The sequence below is a fragment of the Dreissena polymorpha genome, chromosome 1 (genome assembly GCF_020536995.1).
Source record: "Dreissena polymorpha isolate Duluth1 chromosome 1, UMN_Dpol_1.0, whole genome shotgun sequence".
Classification (NCBI taxonomy): domain Eukaryota; kingdom Metazoa; phylum Mollusca; class Bivalvia; order Myida; family Dreissenidae; genus Dreissena; species Dreissena polymorpha.
The window spans coordinates 138,246,429-138,264,043 of record NC_068355.1 but is presented as its reverse complement, the minus strand read 5'-3'; positions in this window follow the sequence as shown (position 1 = coordinate 138,264,043).

The following is a 17,615-nucleotide window of genomic DNA, read 5'->3' as shown; positions in this document are numbered from 1 at the left end:
CTTATAATTTCCAATGCATATTTATATAAAACTGCATGCTTATATATATAATGAATACTGATACAAAACTGAGTCACAAAAAATACTTATATAAAACTGAGTTACAATTAATACTGACATACAAATTAATAATTAATTATATTAAATGATGTACGCACATAATGTGCTATGTTATAACCTTATTAAGCATAAACTTTTATGATAATAACTCCGTAATAAAAATATTATACGCTCAATGTTCTTTCCTAAAATGGTAACATCATTACAATGTCACAGTAAATTGGAATAAACAGAATATTTGAAGTAAATGAATTTATATAAATAAAGAATTGCTTATAAAAGAATTGTAATTTTAATGTAAAGTTTGAAATCAACTTACATTTTGTTTCTCAAATCTGTGTTAAGTATAGTTCCTCACACGAACACAAAACACAACTGTTGGGAAAAAAGAAATAATGTTATAGTTCCTCACACGAACACAAAACACAACTGTTGGGAAAAAAGAAATAATGTGAGTTTAAATAAAAAAGCAAATAACCATAATCCAATCAAATCAAGTTGAATTCATACGCTTATAAGAAACCTTTATTAAAAACATCCCAAATACCATGTATATTCCAGTGACACGAAAGGACCCATGTCATTTTTACCTGGCTCCTAAATTTTCTGGCTCAACCATGGTGTCTTAAGCTGTGGCAAGAGGCAAGCTCCCTTAAATGGCATTTGACACCTCTGGTCCCTATCTGCCTGTTTAATAACAATAGTGTCAGCAGTTTCACACCTACCAATACACAAGTTTGTATTTAGACAAAGTCCTTATTTTAAATAAAATAATGGCTAAAATAAAGATAAAATTGTGCGTTAAAACAAGGCTTGTCATTATAGGATGACATACACATGTATGCCCTCTTTTTCCACATTTTTCGAAACCTAAACGCAAACTTTAAGTGTGACGGAATTTCAGATGGACAGTGCGATCACTAGTTATATGCCCACCCTCGGGGGCATAAAAATAAGATATATATAATAAAACATAAAATTTAAATAAGATTATGACAAACAAATGTTAGTCATAAAACAAATAGTTATTTGATAAGCCACTAACTTGAACTTTAATAATCATTTAACATTGTCAATACTTACAATTTTGAAAATTTTAAATGTTTAATTTAAGTAATGATAACATTTGTGTGATCTGAACTTTAAGCACATGCATAAAACCATCTTTTTACAGAGCGAGGCACTTTAATTTATCCCACCTCTGAAAGTTGTAATTCTGTTGCTGTGATAGCAATATTATACCCTTGAGTATTTAAAATGCAATAGGATATATCTATATTCTCTTGAATTGCTTTTTAATTTGAGTTACCAATTTATTGATGTCAATGTTTGTTTTTTAGTTGAATGTGATTTATGTTTTGTGATTTATTCTGGGCGAGGTGTGAGGCTTGACATGTATTTTAGCCGGTTAAAACTGCTGCCACTGAAACAAAAATGAATATTGAGAATATGGCGACATGTACCAGTGTCGTTCTTTTTCCAATCCCATACCATAATATTTAATCTGAAATCACCGCTTTGATGGCTTTGAAACTATCAATTTAAAGATGTCATAATTTGTCCCCTACCGGTTTCACCGGAGGGGACTTATGGTTTGCGCTCTGTGTGTCTGTCCTTCAGTCACACTTTTCTGGATCCTGCGATAACTTTAAAAGTTCTTCATATTTGTTCATGAAACTTTAAACATGGATAGATGGCAATATAGATATTATGCACGTCATTTCATTTTGTTCATACGTCAAGAATTCTGGTTGCTATGGCAACAAATACTTAAAAAAAATCAAAAAAATCTGACAATGGTGGAGCCGGTAGGGGACATCATTGCTTGGCAATAGTCTTGTTTTGAATGTTTGACTTCGTGTTGTATGTATTGTCCTTTATAGTATAGGCAATTGGTCACTAGCCTTCAATAAATACTAGACCCAGTCGCGATGATCGGCTTGATTGTCGAAAAGGTCCATGAAATTTCGGAAAGATATCAGACAGAATCTATGCCGATCAAGCAATTGTAGAGCTATGCATGTATATCGAATAGTTCTAGTAATTGGGGGTACTCGCTGGTAAAGCGTTTAACTGCATGCATCTTTTATAACATATATGTATATAAATGTTTCTACCGGCAATATATATATTTCACGCGATTGCCTTGTCTTTAATATAACTATAATCCATTTGCGATGAGAAATTCGCCTCTCAAGATGATCTTGAACCATCATACAAATACAATACCGTGTGCATTGGATGATACAACTAAACAAGAAATATCTTTAAAAAAGATATACGGCGTATATCCTGACTTGGAAATAAAGTAAGAAAAAGTATGTTTTATTTGATTCTGTAGTAGAAACAAAGATGCAAACTTGCTGAAAACAAACCCTTTTCTTTTTAAAGTAAAAAGGGGTTATAATTATGATAAATTGCCAGGACAGAGTTACGGGCCTTTGTTTTTGACATCTTATATGGTGTGAAGCTAATGATGGTGCCCTAATACTAATGATACACGATATAAAGTAAAACAACATGCAATTACTGTGTATGTATGTGTGTGATAGAGAAAATTTTCCAAACTGTATTTTTTAATATGAATATTAAGTAACATACATTATGACAACACAAAGTCATGTTTGTATAATTTATATCTGCATTATGTGAGTTGCTGCTTATATGGGATCCCCACCAGGATTTGAACCTGTATTTCCTCTCCATATGGAAAGGTGTGTTTCCTTACACTATAAGGATGTTCCCATTAACAGCAATATTGGTTACAGCAGTTATTACAATTTTATCTTTATTTTAGCCATTATTTTATTTAAAATAAGGACTTAGTATAAATACAAACTTGTGTATTGGTAGGTGTGAAACTGCTGACACTATTGTTATTGAACAGACATGGGCAGGGACAGTGTACTGACTGGTAGGCCGGGCCAAGAGGTGTGAAACAGGCAGACAGGGGCCATAGGTGTGAAACAGGCAAACAGGGACCAGAGGTGTCAAATGCCATTTAAGGGAGCTTGCCTCTTGCCACAGCTTAAGACACCATGGCTGAGCCACGAAATTTAGGAGCCAGGTAAAAATGACATGGGTCCTCCCGTGTCACTGGAATATCCACAGACAGAAAAAAAAAACAAAAAAACTTTCTGCTAGAAAGCTGAGTGTTCATATGTACATGCAACTAAACTATTTAAAAAAAATAAATATTGGTCACGGTCTGTTAGTCAAATTTCATATTTTTCAGACAATGTAAAAGCGAAAATGTAATGACTGAGTGCTTTATTAAAAAAAATGCATTTGTAAAATGCAATGCCACAGCAATGAGTGTTTTGGCATAGAAATGTGAGTGGGTATGTGAGTGGGTACAAGCCTTTTCTATCATAGACCTAGTTTCTGACCCCATATGACCCAGATTCAAACTTGACCTTGAGATCATAAAGATAAACATTTTGATATATGAATGAATTCCATTCAGACATGTGGAATTATTACCACATATCGCCTTCCCCTGAATAATAAGACCCCCCTCTCCCCCTATACACAAGGGAGGATGTGGAATTGCCGCATGATTCTCCTGTTTAAATACAAAACTTAACTTGTGACTTATTGCTTGGACCCCCTTCTGCAATATTTGATTAGGCCCTCTTCAATATTTAATCAGAACCTCTTTACACAATTTCATCTGGACCATCTATATAATTAACTAGACATCTGTTTAAAAACTTGGAATTTTGATTTGGCTCCCTGTGTATTGACCCCTTTTGGGTATCTTATATAACCGCTTTTGACTTTCAGAATCCTTCTTTGGTGCCAAGTTCCTCTACGCAACTTTTATCTCCTGGTATACATTTAAAATAACATATTTGTCCAATTCCAAAGGGTCATGGCCCTTACCCCTCTGGATCTCTGTGGCAGCTATATTTAACTGCTTAATGATGCATGAATGCACGAAATTCTTACTTTTTAATTGAAACATAAGAAACTGCAAAAAATTAAGTCCACATATCTGATGAAGTAATGCCAACTTTTCGTATACGGAGAGGGCCCCCCCCCTCGGAGAAGTGCTCCCCGGAGAAGTGCCCCCTAATTTTAAGGGGACGGATAAGTGCCCCCCCCTGTTGGAATTAAGTATGTGGATATCTGCCCCCTCACAATAATTCAAAGGGCGGATAAGTGCCCCCTTTGGGACTATCGTCTGTTCCAGGCAGTTCTGTAACCAGAAATTCCCGAAAAGTTGACAGTTATATATATCGAAAAAAACAGCGATACAACAGACATTGCTTAAATGAAAATCTCATGAGATTCCACAGTCATACATGTATGACTTTATTTCTATTTAAAGTAACCTACCATGTGCTCAAGTGTTTTCAATTCAAAATGACATTTCCCTGTATTTTTAATTATTCCTGCTTGTTTTGCAAACAAATTGTGGTGTAAATACAAACTCAAAGTAAAAATTAATTAAAATTACCTGATTCATGTGACAAAGCGTAAAAATTGTGAATTACAAGCTGATGGCTGATGAGAGTTATTTAAATCTATTGTAAAATGCATTTGAAATATTTGAATCTTTGAAACATAGCGTGAATAAATATCTTACGACTAGTCGAATTGGTTTCCTTTTTCTTGGTGAATGAAAAACCTTTGTAACAAAGCTTTGCAACGCCTCTCGGACTTCAAACGAACTCCATATTTGATGCAATGGTTATGGTAATATTCAACAGTCTATGTTGTATTTTATACATTTGACAGAAACACTTTGCATTTTGAGCAGAGCATGTCAACATGCATCTGCTTTAATTTGCAGTAAATAAGTAAATTTGCAGTTTATTAGGATGGAATCTTTTAATTGGGAGACCGGACCGACATTAATTATTGAGCATGTTTTACCTTTAAAGAAAGCCGCAAACAGGTTGATGTCACACATTCAGCTCCCGCAATTATCAATAATCGGATTAAACATGCCATAAAGGTGTCAAGTCTTTACCGCCCTATTGAAATAATGTAAAACAAACTGTGAATGTCTATTACAGAAGTGCGGTAACACCAAAAAGTGATTGACGCGATCATTTGAATAAGTTCTGATAAACAATTTAATCCGTAATTAGTGAAAACAAACAAATCAATTATTGTTTTCAGCTTGCACACGATTGTATTAAATTGCATGCTAATGCATGGGCTTTTGGTTTGAATTTCGGTGGAAATATGAAACAATCCCAGTCCCGAAGCCTTTTAATATTAGCAAAAAAGGATTTTTTTCTATTCTTAATATCGCAACATCCGGGCACTTGCGTCAGTTAGAGCTACATGCCCTTTGACGACAGTGAAAACAAAAGGGGAGGGGGGCATCCTTTCATCAATTTTGTGGTCTTTATTTGTTGCAATTTCTTGTGTTTGAAAACAAAAGTAAGATTTTCATTTAGCAGTTAAATATAGCTGTCACAATTATATATAACTGTCAATTAAATCTAGCTGATACTCATACTTGTCAAAACTCATTGACGAATTGGTTGAAGCATCAAAAAAATAATAACTTCTCTAAAACAAACCACCCAACTTTCACAATCATTAAAATACTAGCGAGTCTTTACAGAGTAAATACGCAGAGAAATACAGAACATGTACTAGAGTGGACAAAACAGCCTTTAGAATGCTTAAATCTGTCACTCTACCGAACTTATGCGGGATTGGTTAAAAGATGTGTGGCGGCCCGGTAAACTCAGTCGGGAGAGCATTCGCCCTGTAAGTAAGTGTCCCAGGTTCGAGTCCCGGACTGGCCACACATTTTTCACCACCCGGCGACAAATCGAAATGAATGCTACTTTTAGATTAGTCTAACTAGATTGACGTGAAAGGCAGACCCATTTTATAAGCTGATATTCATTACTGTCAGCCTTCATGTCTAACTTTAAAATGCATGTAGCCAAGCAGGGTTGATGTAGATTCCTATAATGTTTTAAGCTTTACAACCTTTGACTACCAAATATATTTAGCTATTGTTGCTTGTACAAAGAAGTAACAAATAAAACAACATAAACCTACCTAGTTATAATACATCAAGAACAGTTTTATCCTGCCTCCAATATCATGTTTTGGTCATCTGCCATTTTCGTCCGACGTCATAGTATGCTATTCACCTAGTTCTTCTTGTATGCTCTGAGATTTTATGAGTACATTCATACAGCTCAGCGACCCGGAGGGTCAATATAGCTGGGAGTTGGATTATTGCAACTAGCTATTCACCGAAAGTCGGCGTCCTCCGGTCGTGTGAGCAAGTCCGCACGGGGAAAGCGACCCATCCCATACCGTACAAGCTATCGGGTGGTGTCTTATCAATTTCGATTAAAATAAATAAATAAAAACACAAAAGGATGAAACATCTGGTTTTACAGTACTCGAGTAAACGATTTCGGATAGGGAAATTTTGGACGAAGGGGAATTTCGTAAAATAGAGCATTATTTCAATTGAAAACCACTATGACATTACTGATAAGTAAAGGAAACCGATATAAAGAATAATTCCTCATGTTCTCTTTGACTGACATTAGTTTTTTGGACAATAATTGTTGTCAAACAGGTGTTTTTTTCCAGAACCGAATGATTGTATGGAGGCCGCCATTTTTTACAATTCCACGGTGAATGTTTAATATGCGGATCAAAGCAACAGATGTAAGGCGTCTTCTGATTGGCTAACACTCAAGGGTCGATAAAATTGTACGTCGACGTACATATTGTACGTCGACGTACATATTGTACGTCGACGTACAATTTTTGTACGTCGACGTACATATTGTACGTCGACGTACATTTTCTTTTAACCTAGTAGGTCTTGTTGACTTTTGACCCAAATGGTACGCGATAAAGGCAACCGGTCACCAAAATCCTGCTATGTGATAGGATTGTACTTATATTTTGTATAAGTATATAGATCGCGCGATTTTTGGTATTTTTATTTGCTGGCGCTAGACTGATGTGGTCGTTTTAAAATGATGTTTTTATGTTTACGGTGACAATTATTTAGTCGGTATTAGATTAATTGGAGGCGGTCGGTATGTCAGTTGAGCAGTCAGTTACATTGCACTTAATGCAAACAAAAACTTTATCATTCATTGACACATCCAATGGTATTTTTATACACGATCTATGATACCAAGAAGGACATCGGTCGCATTGAATCATATTGTCAACGCATTCGGGAAGATTACACAAACAGTAGTTATTTATCCGTTCGCGTTTCACATGAAGCATACTACGTTTACTTAACGTTTTTTGGGTGACCGGAAAAAGAGATATCTCTTCTTGCTCGAAGCAGTGCATCAAGTGCGATCTCATTTTAGAAAAATCAAAAATTATTTCGAATTCCAATTGCTTATTGAGGCAATACTGGGTAGCAAAGGCAATGGCATTAACTCCACAATCAACATTATTGTTTTGTTTCATCACGGTCGGAATTGTGATATCAATGTATTCTTTGTCTTTACCATATAATACTGAAAGTTGTATTTGAAGGCCATGTGGTATTAATCTGTCTCTAGAACGATCGTTACCTAAGCTGTCCAATAGAAATATTTGATTATCATGCAAAATCGACACGACCCAATGGTAATTATGGGTGTAGTGAATTTGGCAAGCAGGCTGTGTTACTGGTTCCATTAATTTTTCCACATTCCAGTGACTCTCGGACAACATAGGTACGGATTCAGATAACTGAAGCCCATTTATAACACCCTTTACCTTGCGTCTCAATAAGATATGAGCGGCTTCTATGTGACTTGAATATAATTGATCATTTGATATTAAAGCGTAATTATTTTAGTGCAGTCAGATGCAGTAGCCGCCGAAACGTACACCTACTACGTTTGTTAAGTGAAATGTCTGTGCGCCGTTATTTTGCTAGATTTCGTATAACGTCTTCCTTATGAACTGCATAATGTTACAACTTTGATAAAAACACTCAATTCACCATTATTGTTGAGTTAATCATAAAGCTCAAACGGACTAACTATTGTACATGGAGAAAGTAAATAAAAAACATTTTCTGGATCAAGAAGTTGAAAAACAAAACATTACACATCAATTTTGACTTCCATTGCAACCAAATTTAGGTTCGATGATGACAGCCAGATATTGCTCTCTATTAATTGAATGTTTGAAAAATTCGTTAGACCAGTATCATGCGAAAATGGATCTTATTTAATTGTGGTTCCCTCATTGAACTTATGTTGTCTGTCGACTTTTAGAATAATGTGTAAGAAATAAATGTATTGCTTCAGATTCACGAGCTTTTCTTTAAGAAATGAAATATGCAAATGTATGTTATATATATTTTTTTCTGTTTCTTAAACGTATCTTATTTATTTGTGACTACGTGCTTATTTTTTTAAGAAATGAGAGATTCAAATGTGTCTTATTTATCTTTTATCCATGTCTTAAATGTGTTTTATTTATATAAGACTACATTCTATACTGCCAGTGTCATGCGAAAATGGATCTTATTTCTTAATATCCACCTTCACACTTTATTCTTTATTAGCGCCGTCTTTCATTAGGCTATCACTATTTAAAGAACAGATTACTGTGAAATTAATTAAAATGTGCAACGGTGATATTGATCCATTCTCGTTGTTAATTTAAAATGTACACAACAGTTTAGCAATAAATGAAATCAGTAATTTTGGCAGTTCATCCTTTTTTTCCAGTACGGTAGCCAGGTGCCTGTGTATTGAGCTGACAAGATAGGGATCATCACATCAGGTTGCTAATACACAGTGTAGACTTCCCCTGTTTTATTATTGTATTAGTTATTTACCTGATTGGAATAAATGAGGTGTATTCAATCGGGTCTGCTGGCGTTATGTTCAAGGTCATTTTATGTGAAAAGCTAGGTTTCGGACATAATTTCAATCGTTTTGCTTTTATACACAATTTTTGAAATAATGAATATATTGGCGCGATGAAACATGATTTATAAATCAAGCTGACAGAATAGTTTCAGTTCTTAATTATGTGTACGGTAATTTAATTCCCATCTCTCGCTTAACTTAACGTTCAATGGCACGCGCACTTAATCGGAATTTGACCTTTAATTTGATGCAATCCACACAACAAAAATTAGCGGCCAAGCGCAGTATTCTGCGCTCGGCCGCTGATGGTGTATTGAAATATATACAATTATGATAAGAAACAGTAGCAGACAACAGGCATCTGGTTGATAATAAGAACTGATATATTTATTGGACGTGAATAACATTGCCAACTAAAAATGTTTTGAAATAATAAATTTGCCCAGAATAATTGTATAACATTATTCATCTAGCGGCCAAGTGCATTAATCTGTTTTACTGTTTAGTAATACCATCATTTTTAAACTGATAACTGAAATAAAGAAATATCGTGTTTTTTTTGTTAAGTGTGAGTGCTTGAATTAATTATTGTATTACATGTGCCGCATTTAAAGATACTACATCCGCACATCAGACCAAGATAGATATATTTGACATAAGACCACACCACAGTGGGGCGTTATGAGAGACAGTAACGATAAGGCTGATAGGTGACATTGACGCACAGACTGAACAAAGTTCATGTTATGTTATGTACGAACGAAAGGCCGCACGAACGTACGGACCGACGGACGAAGGAACGAAGGGACGGACGTACGAAGGAACGAACGAACGGACGGATTAGCGAATTGACGAATGAACAGACGGACGGATTAGGCCGGGTTTCCATGCATCCGTGTCCGCGCTTCGGGTCCGCGTTCCGTGTCCGCGTTCCGTATACGGACACGGAGTATCGTTTCCATGCATCCGCTTATTATTTAAGCCTGTCCGTGTAAAAAGCTCATTCCAAACGTGGTGGTACTTGGATAAGGATGTCGTTATTAGAAGAGCACACATTTTTTATGCTGCGGCAGCACTGCAAGTTAGTAGACGGAAACGCAGACATAGGTACTTGTCACGTGCCATCATAAGAAACCGTCAAAATTACGGTACATACTACCATCTTATTAGAGACTTAGAGCTGAACGATGAAGAGTTTAGGACCTTGGTAAGTTATTAATAATTATTAACAAAATATTTAAATACTGTTATAAACCAAGGTATACAAAAATCCTAAATATCTCAATGTTTCATACCGCTATCAGCTAATTTCTCCAACACCACAGTACAGAAAGCCGAAACTAGCTGATAAGCCACTCTGGACAAGCTGAATTAATGACAATTAGCATAGTTAGATTGATAAACATTACTGATTATTCGTATTACAGACTTTAAAACTTGAATGTGAACCCGCATAGACAAAAAAGAACATAAATAGCGACTTCTTATAGCGTTATATCTTGTTTGAAATATATACTGTGTCTTTTGAAAAGCGATTATAGAGTGTAGACGATATATATTCGAATTGTTTGATGCAATGTCTTTGTCTTTGTATTCTTTCTTACGTTGATTGTATATTTCAGAGTGATCCCTTACTAAATATATTATTTTTTCACTTATATTTATGCTTGAAAGTCGACCATTCATGTTCACTTCCGTCCGTGAACTGAGTCCGCGTCCGTGAAAAATCGCTCACCGAGCGATTTTTCACGGATGCAATTCGCGGACGAAAAATGCGGACGCGGAACGCGGATACATGGAATCGCTCCAACAGATTTCAACCAGTTCGTTTTTTTCGCGGACACGGACACGGAACGCGGACGCGGAGACATGGAAACCCGGCCTTAACGAAGAAGGGACGGACGGACGCATGTATTCAATGCGCTTTCGGTAATTCTTTTGCGCTTTCGGTACCGATACCGAAAGCGCGCGCTTTCGGTTAATCTAGTAACCCCACTTGTCACTCACTCACAGCTTCTTTCGCATATTCAGTCCATCAATCCCATTCTTACAGTAAGTCAATTAGTGAGTTTCCTCCGGCTCAATATTTTCATTAGCCGAATTTACGGTAGATCACATACATTCTTTACATTCTATCAGTTTTATGGCGTTTGATGAAAAAAAGTTATAGCCAAATTATTCAATCAGTGTAACTGTATTTCAATCGCGCACTTGTAAACTCGCACTGTCAGTAAATCGCATGTTCATTCGCGGAGTGAGTCCGTCCCTCAAACATTCTTACAGTCAGTCACTCGCTTACATAAACAGTCGCGCAGTCAGTCGATCACACCGTCGAAAAGTAAATCGCATAGTTAGTCAATCACTCACTGTGAAACTCAAAGAGGATGCAAAAATCAAAATATTCATACTTAAATAGGATGCAAAAATCCTAAAGCGTGCAACAAATGTCCTTCCTCAGACAACATATCGCAAAATCATGAATTGGCAATGGTAATTGTATAAGTGTATATAGAATGTGATAATATTGTATATGTAGTATACATGTTCTTAAACGACAAAGAACTTCTTATTTTGTTATAATATAAAACTATATCTGAAACCCCAAAATCATTAACAAGTTACCTTACAGTAAAATACACATGAATCCCAGTTCGAAAGATCCATTTTGCAATCTTCAATAGCTATGCAGTACATAGTTACAACAATAATGTACTTTATTTGGTTCACTATTCGCCCCAATCCTGTGTATTATCCCCGTTCATTGATATCCTGCTGTGGTCACAGAGCAGCGATCATTATCGGTGATCAAAACTAACAGGTGCACAGGAAAAAAATGCATTAACCCAGTGGTAGGTCCGTTGAGAGCTTATGAGGATTATACGCATAATGTGGATATGCTGGGGTCTGTCATTTATTGACGCTGTATTTTTCAATGAACGGAGATAATACACAGGATTGATACTTTATTAATTAACTCTTTTTGCTGATATATATATAAAGGCAAATAAAACCATTTGTAAAGTATATCAACGGACAGGAATATGTTATACATCTTCATTCTGATTTAAATCACACAGCTTTACATTACTTTAATATTTTCATAAAATATGTGATGATATGTAAATCACGTAAGAATGCTTAAAGAATCGATATTACCATTGCGTCTGATCTTCAAATTGTATTTTTGAAAACTGATTAACACGATAAGTTAATAAAGTATGTCCGTCTCTCTTATATTAAATACATTGTAAACAAGTGGTTTTATAACAACAACAACCACAACATCATAAGTGGTATTACATAAATGGAGAATGAAATATCTTTACCAAATATACAATTATAATTACATTTCTATATTTCTTTATTTGCTCATTTTCAAATGAATAATATAATGAGAATTTTATTCCGTGTATTTAAAAAATCGAATTTGGCGTGTAAACGCTTATACAAAAATCTACCAATTTTATTTTAATAGTTTGCTGACTCCTTTATCAAATAATAAATACAATCAACTGAACCAGAGGTATATTTATAGAACAGAACAGAATATATTTTAATTTGTTTCACAGGCCACATAAAACAGTACATAAGTTGTAACAGCATTTAGCTCACAAAATTTTATTTCTCAAAACAACAATTACAGAATTATTTAGGGAAGGCGATCAGTGAGTTTACTTTTTGATTTTTGTAGCATTATCAATCAGTATTTTTTTCCATTACGGAATATATCTAAAAACAGACATTTACTATTGTATGCTAGAAGCTTTATTGTAAGCTTCATTGCTGAAATAAATGTTGTTGTTGAATTTGATAGATCTCCTGCTTATTTATCTGTCTTCTTTAAAAACGCTGTGTCTATTTTTGCTACATATCGGGTATTAAAATAGTATTAAAATAATACAAGACACTAGATACATATCGTTTAAGGTTGTATCAAAATAAGGTACATGAAAATTACTTTTGCCACAATTATTGGTAATTACTTTTACTATTACACACTAAAACTTTATATACATATATCAAATGGTAACATTTACGTTTATAATAAGTTTAATACACATAAAGTATTACATTTGCAAATTAGACAGATAAAACATTATTTCTAGTGAACCCTAAAAAACATCAATTATCACTAATTTTAGGAGGAGTATAAGAGGTTAACAAGTTACTGGTTCCCCAACGAACCCCAAAGTTTATTTTGGTATTCCATGTTAAGTTTTCATCATTTTTGCTTATTACACTTAATTAACCAGCTGTATATTTTGCGATCATATTATCTAAATTTAATAATTGTAATTTGCCAACAAGTGACGAAAGAGATTATACAGAGATTTGAAAGTTGAATTCATGTCATTTGTATATTAATAAATAATTCTTATTCAATTGAATAGTAAAAACAAGCTAACGACCTATCTCTCCTACTTTTGTCTATGTAAGTGGAAATTAATAACATTGTTTGGCCTAAATACCCATCAGAATTTCTACGAATTGTCGGAATAGTTCTATAATATAGATGTTTGTTTAATTTTATAAAACTTTTTCAATCATAAAGAGTTGTACACATTAGCGTTTAGCAATTTTATGAACTGAATTCGATAAAACGTATAATCGTACTATTTAATCGCTTAAAAGTTTCTCTACGGTTACCTTCCCAAACTTTCGATGGGCGAGTACCCTATTTATAGTATGGGGACCTACGTACGTTCAATCATACTACAATTTTGAAACGGATATTGCAATAGCTTTTAATCACTACACAAGTGCATGTGCATGTATGTATTGTACATAGGAAATGCCATAGCGTGTAAAATAAACTGAATTTGTAGACTTATGACTTAGGTACCACCCCTAATGTTCAGTGTTACCGTACTATTTGCCCTTCCTAGCTGTATAATCATCACTATCATTATCACCGTGATTGATATAATCATCATTATTAGTATTATCATTATCACTATCATAATCCCACCTTTATGATACCTACCCTATACTGGAGATTTTTCATGTAACAACTCTTTTTCACAATATACGATGATTTATCGTATAGACTACTGTTTGTTTGATATTTGTGAGTAAATTGTGACATTCTCTTATAAGTAAGCTCACAAGTTATTACAAATTGTTATTGTTTTGTAAACTGTGAACACTAATAAGATACTGTTCTATCAAGTTATTATTTAATTATCTCATTTTTACATAAAAGTTTACACCAAATGCTTAACGTTTTAAAGTAGATACACGAAGAAATTTTTTTACCATTTCGAGTATGCCCTTATTCAATTAGTTACCATGTTAACTAACAGCTTGCCGATATACTTTGAAAACTTTGAATTATATTTATTATTCCATATGAGCAACAGGAAAATGCACATTCGAAACATTTGAAATAAATATTAGCAAATACATAATGAGCCCTGCTCTGTGAAAATGAGTTTAAATGCATGTGCGTACAGATTCGTCCCAGATTAGTCTGTGGAGTCCGCACAGTCTAATCAGGGACGACACTTTCCGCTTTTATGACATTTTTCGTTTAACGAAAGTCTCTTCTAAGCAAAAATCGAGTTTATGTGGAAAGTGTCGTCCCTAATTAGCCTGTGCGGACAGCACAATCTATTCTAGGACGACACTTTACGCACATGTACATTAAACCCCTTTTCACAGATCGAGTCTCTAGTATTTTATTCCAACGTTCTAATATTGTTTCATTAAATAAATATATATTGACTGTCGTTTTAAACGTGCGGGGCAAGAACTATACTGCTAAAAATGTTACATTATATTATACATATGTCTTATAACATAAAGCAAATTATGCTCTAACTGGAATTTAAATTCTCGTAGCTGTTCTGTTGTTTTATAGTCCTCGGGGGGTGCTCGGATTCTTACCACATATTTTTTTTTTATTAAACAAATAAATCATATTGTACGGTCATTACACACTTCCGAACAGACGGCACTTCTCTTTTTGTGTTAAAATTTTATTTTTAGTGGCTGTAAATCTAACCAATTATTTTGTTGACAGATAAATGTTATTGTGTGTATACATAATGAGAAGATGTATAAGCAATGTACATCTAACTTATTCCCGTCAGCGAGTAATATACAAAATTAATTTATGTTCTTATTTAAATAATAAATACAATGATTTACAGTTATTTATACATTTAAACTCTGTTCTTAGATACAATTCGAGTTGTTAAATAACGACAGCATTTGTAACACATTCTAGATTATCGTCACATCAAACTGATAATTGTTGCGGAAATTGATGGATATTAATTAGCATGGGGTCTCTTTACTCGAATACTATGGAGTCCACCTGCCAGCTCTGCTGACACTTAACTTGTGTATAAAGGGCAAAAAGTGGGAAAAACAATTTTTTTGCTATAAAAACACAAGTACTGCAGAGTAAGTATATTCTACACTTCTGCTATGGTGTCGCGCAGGGGGATTGTGGATATTTTTCGAGACCAGTATAGAAAATGTTAACACCTGTTGAAGCCATATGACACGTGTGACCGGATATTAATAATTAAGTTAGATGTTTTGTGTTGTTTTTCTTAGAACATGGATTGTGTGCGTTAATTCTTAAAAAAAAGTGGAAATATATATTAGTTTTCAGCGTTCTCTATATCGTCTGCGTGTCATTTATATAAAAACGCAGAAATACCTATACATTTCCTGTCTTTTTTAATTGTATATGAAATTGCAAAGAAAAACAAGAGCACCGCCTTGCGGGTGCAGACCGCTCATCTATTTTCTTTTTAAAGGTGAAGGGACTCTTATTTTCAATCACAAAGGAGGGAGGGGTGGAGTGAAGAGCGGTGCATTGTGTGGGGGTGTGGACATTTATTACATTTTCTTCCAAAAATGCGAAAAAAAAGGAAAAACAAATCGGGGGTGGGGGGGGAGGGTGGGGGGGGGGGATTCTTGGGTGCGATGGTTGGACGGTATTTCAAACATAAAATAATAAAAATAAATATTTGTGTTTTTTAACCGTTTCATAAAAAAAATGGGGGGGGGGGGGTGAGGTGGGGGGGTATAGTGTGAGGGTGTGGTGGTAATTTGTGAGATGATCTTAAAAAAAAAAAAAAAAAAATAGGGGGGGGGATTCGGGTGGGGGGAGGGGGGGGTGGGGGGGGATTCTTGGGTGCGATGGTTGGACGGTATTTCAAACATAAAATAATCAAAATAAATAGTTTTGTTTTTTAACCGTTTAAAAAAAAATTGGGGAGGGGGGTGGGGTGGGGGGGGGGTATAGTGTGAGGGTGTGGTGGTCATTTGTGAGATGATCTTAAAAAAAAAAAAAAAAAAAAAAAAAAAAAAAAATAGGGGGGGGAGGGAGGGGGGGGGGGGTTGGGGGGGGGGGGGCACGGGCGATGGTTTGGGTGGAGTCTATTGTGGTATGTCAGGTAAGAGTAGTTTTGTCAAAGTATCAATCAAATCTAATCATAAATAAAGAAGTTATGGCAATTTTAGAGAAATTTAATAATTTGACCTTGATAGTCAAGGTCATTCAAAGGTCAAGGTAAAATTCAACTTGCCAGGTACAGTAACCTCATGATAGCATGAAAGTATTTGAAGTTTGAAAGCAATAGCCTTGATACTTAAGAAGTAAAGTGGATCGAAACACAAAATTTAACCATATATTCAAAGTTACTAAGTCAAAAAAGGGCCATAATTCCGTAAAAATGACATCCAGAGTTATGCAACTTGTCCTTTTACTGTACCCTTATGATAGTTTGCGAGTGTTCCAAGTATGATAGCAATATCTATGATACTTTAGGGGTAAAGTGGACCAAAACACAAAACTTAACCAAACTTTCAATTTTCTAAGTATAAAGGGCCCATAATTCCGTCCAAATGCCAGTCAGAGTTACATAACTTTGCCTGCACAGTCCCCTTACGGTAGTTAGTAAGTGTTGCAAGTATGAAAGCAATAGCTTTGATACTTAAGGAATAAAATGGACCTTAACACAAAACTTAACCAAAATTTTCAATTTTCTAAGTATAAAAAGGGCACATAATTCTGTCAAAATGCACGCCAGAGTTATCTAACTTTGCGTGCCCAGTCCCCTCATGATAGTAAGTAAGTGTACCAAGTTTGAATGCAATAGCATTGATACTTTCTGAAAAAAGTGGACCTAAACGCAAAACTTAACCAAAATTTTCAATTTTCTAAGTATAAAAAGGGCACATAATTCAGTCAAAATGCACGCCAGAGTTATCTAACTTTGCCTGCCCAGTCCCCTCATGATAGTAAGTAAGTGTACCAAGTTTGAATGCAATAGCATTGATACTTTCTGAGAAAAGTGGACCTAAACGCAAAACTTAACCGGACGCCGACGCCGACGCAGACGCCGACGCCGACGCCGACGCCAAGGTGATGACAATAGCTCATAATTTTTTTTCAAAAAATAGATGAGCTAAAAACCCAAAAAATTACACCCGTAACATATTACCCACGGACTTCAACCGGTTTTAAATATTTTCTTTTTGATTAAACTATCGGTACTATGGATAATAATGGATAATAATGCTACTATATTTAATAAAATATCACATTTACAAGTGTTGCGCATCTTAGTGACGTGTAAATAATGATTTAAATCCATTTTATTAAAGCCCGTCTGCATTTTCCTTCTTTGTCCATATCGTATGCAATTTCCTTCTTTGTTCATATCGTATGCAGTTTTCAACGTTATCTATATTGTATGCATA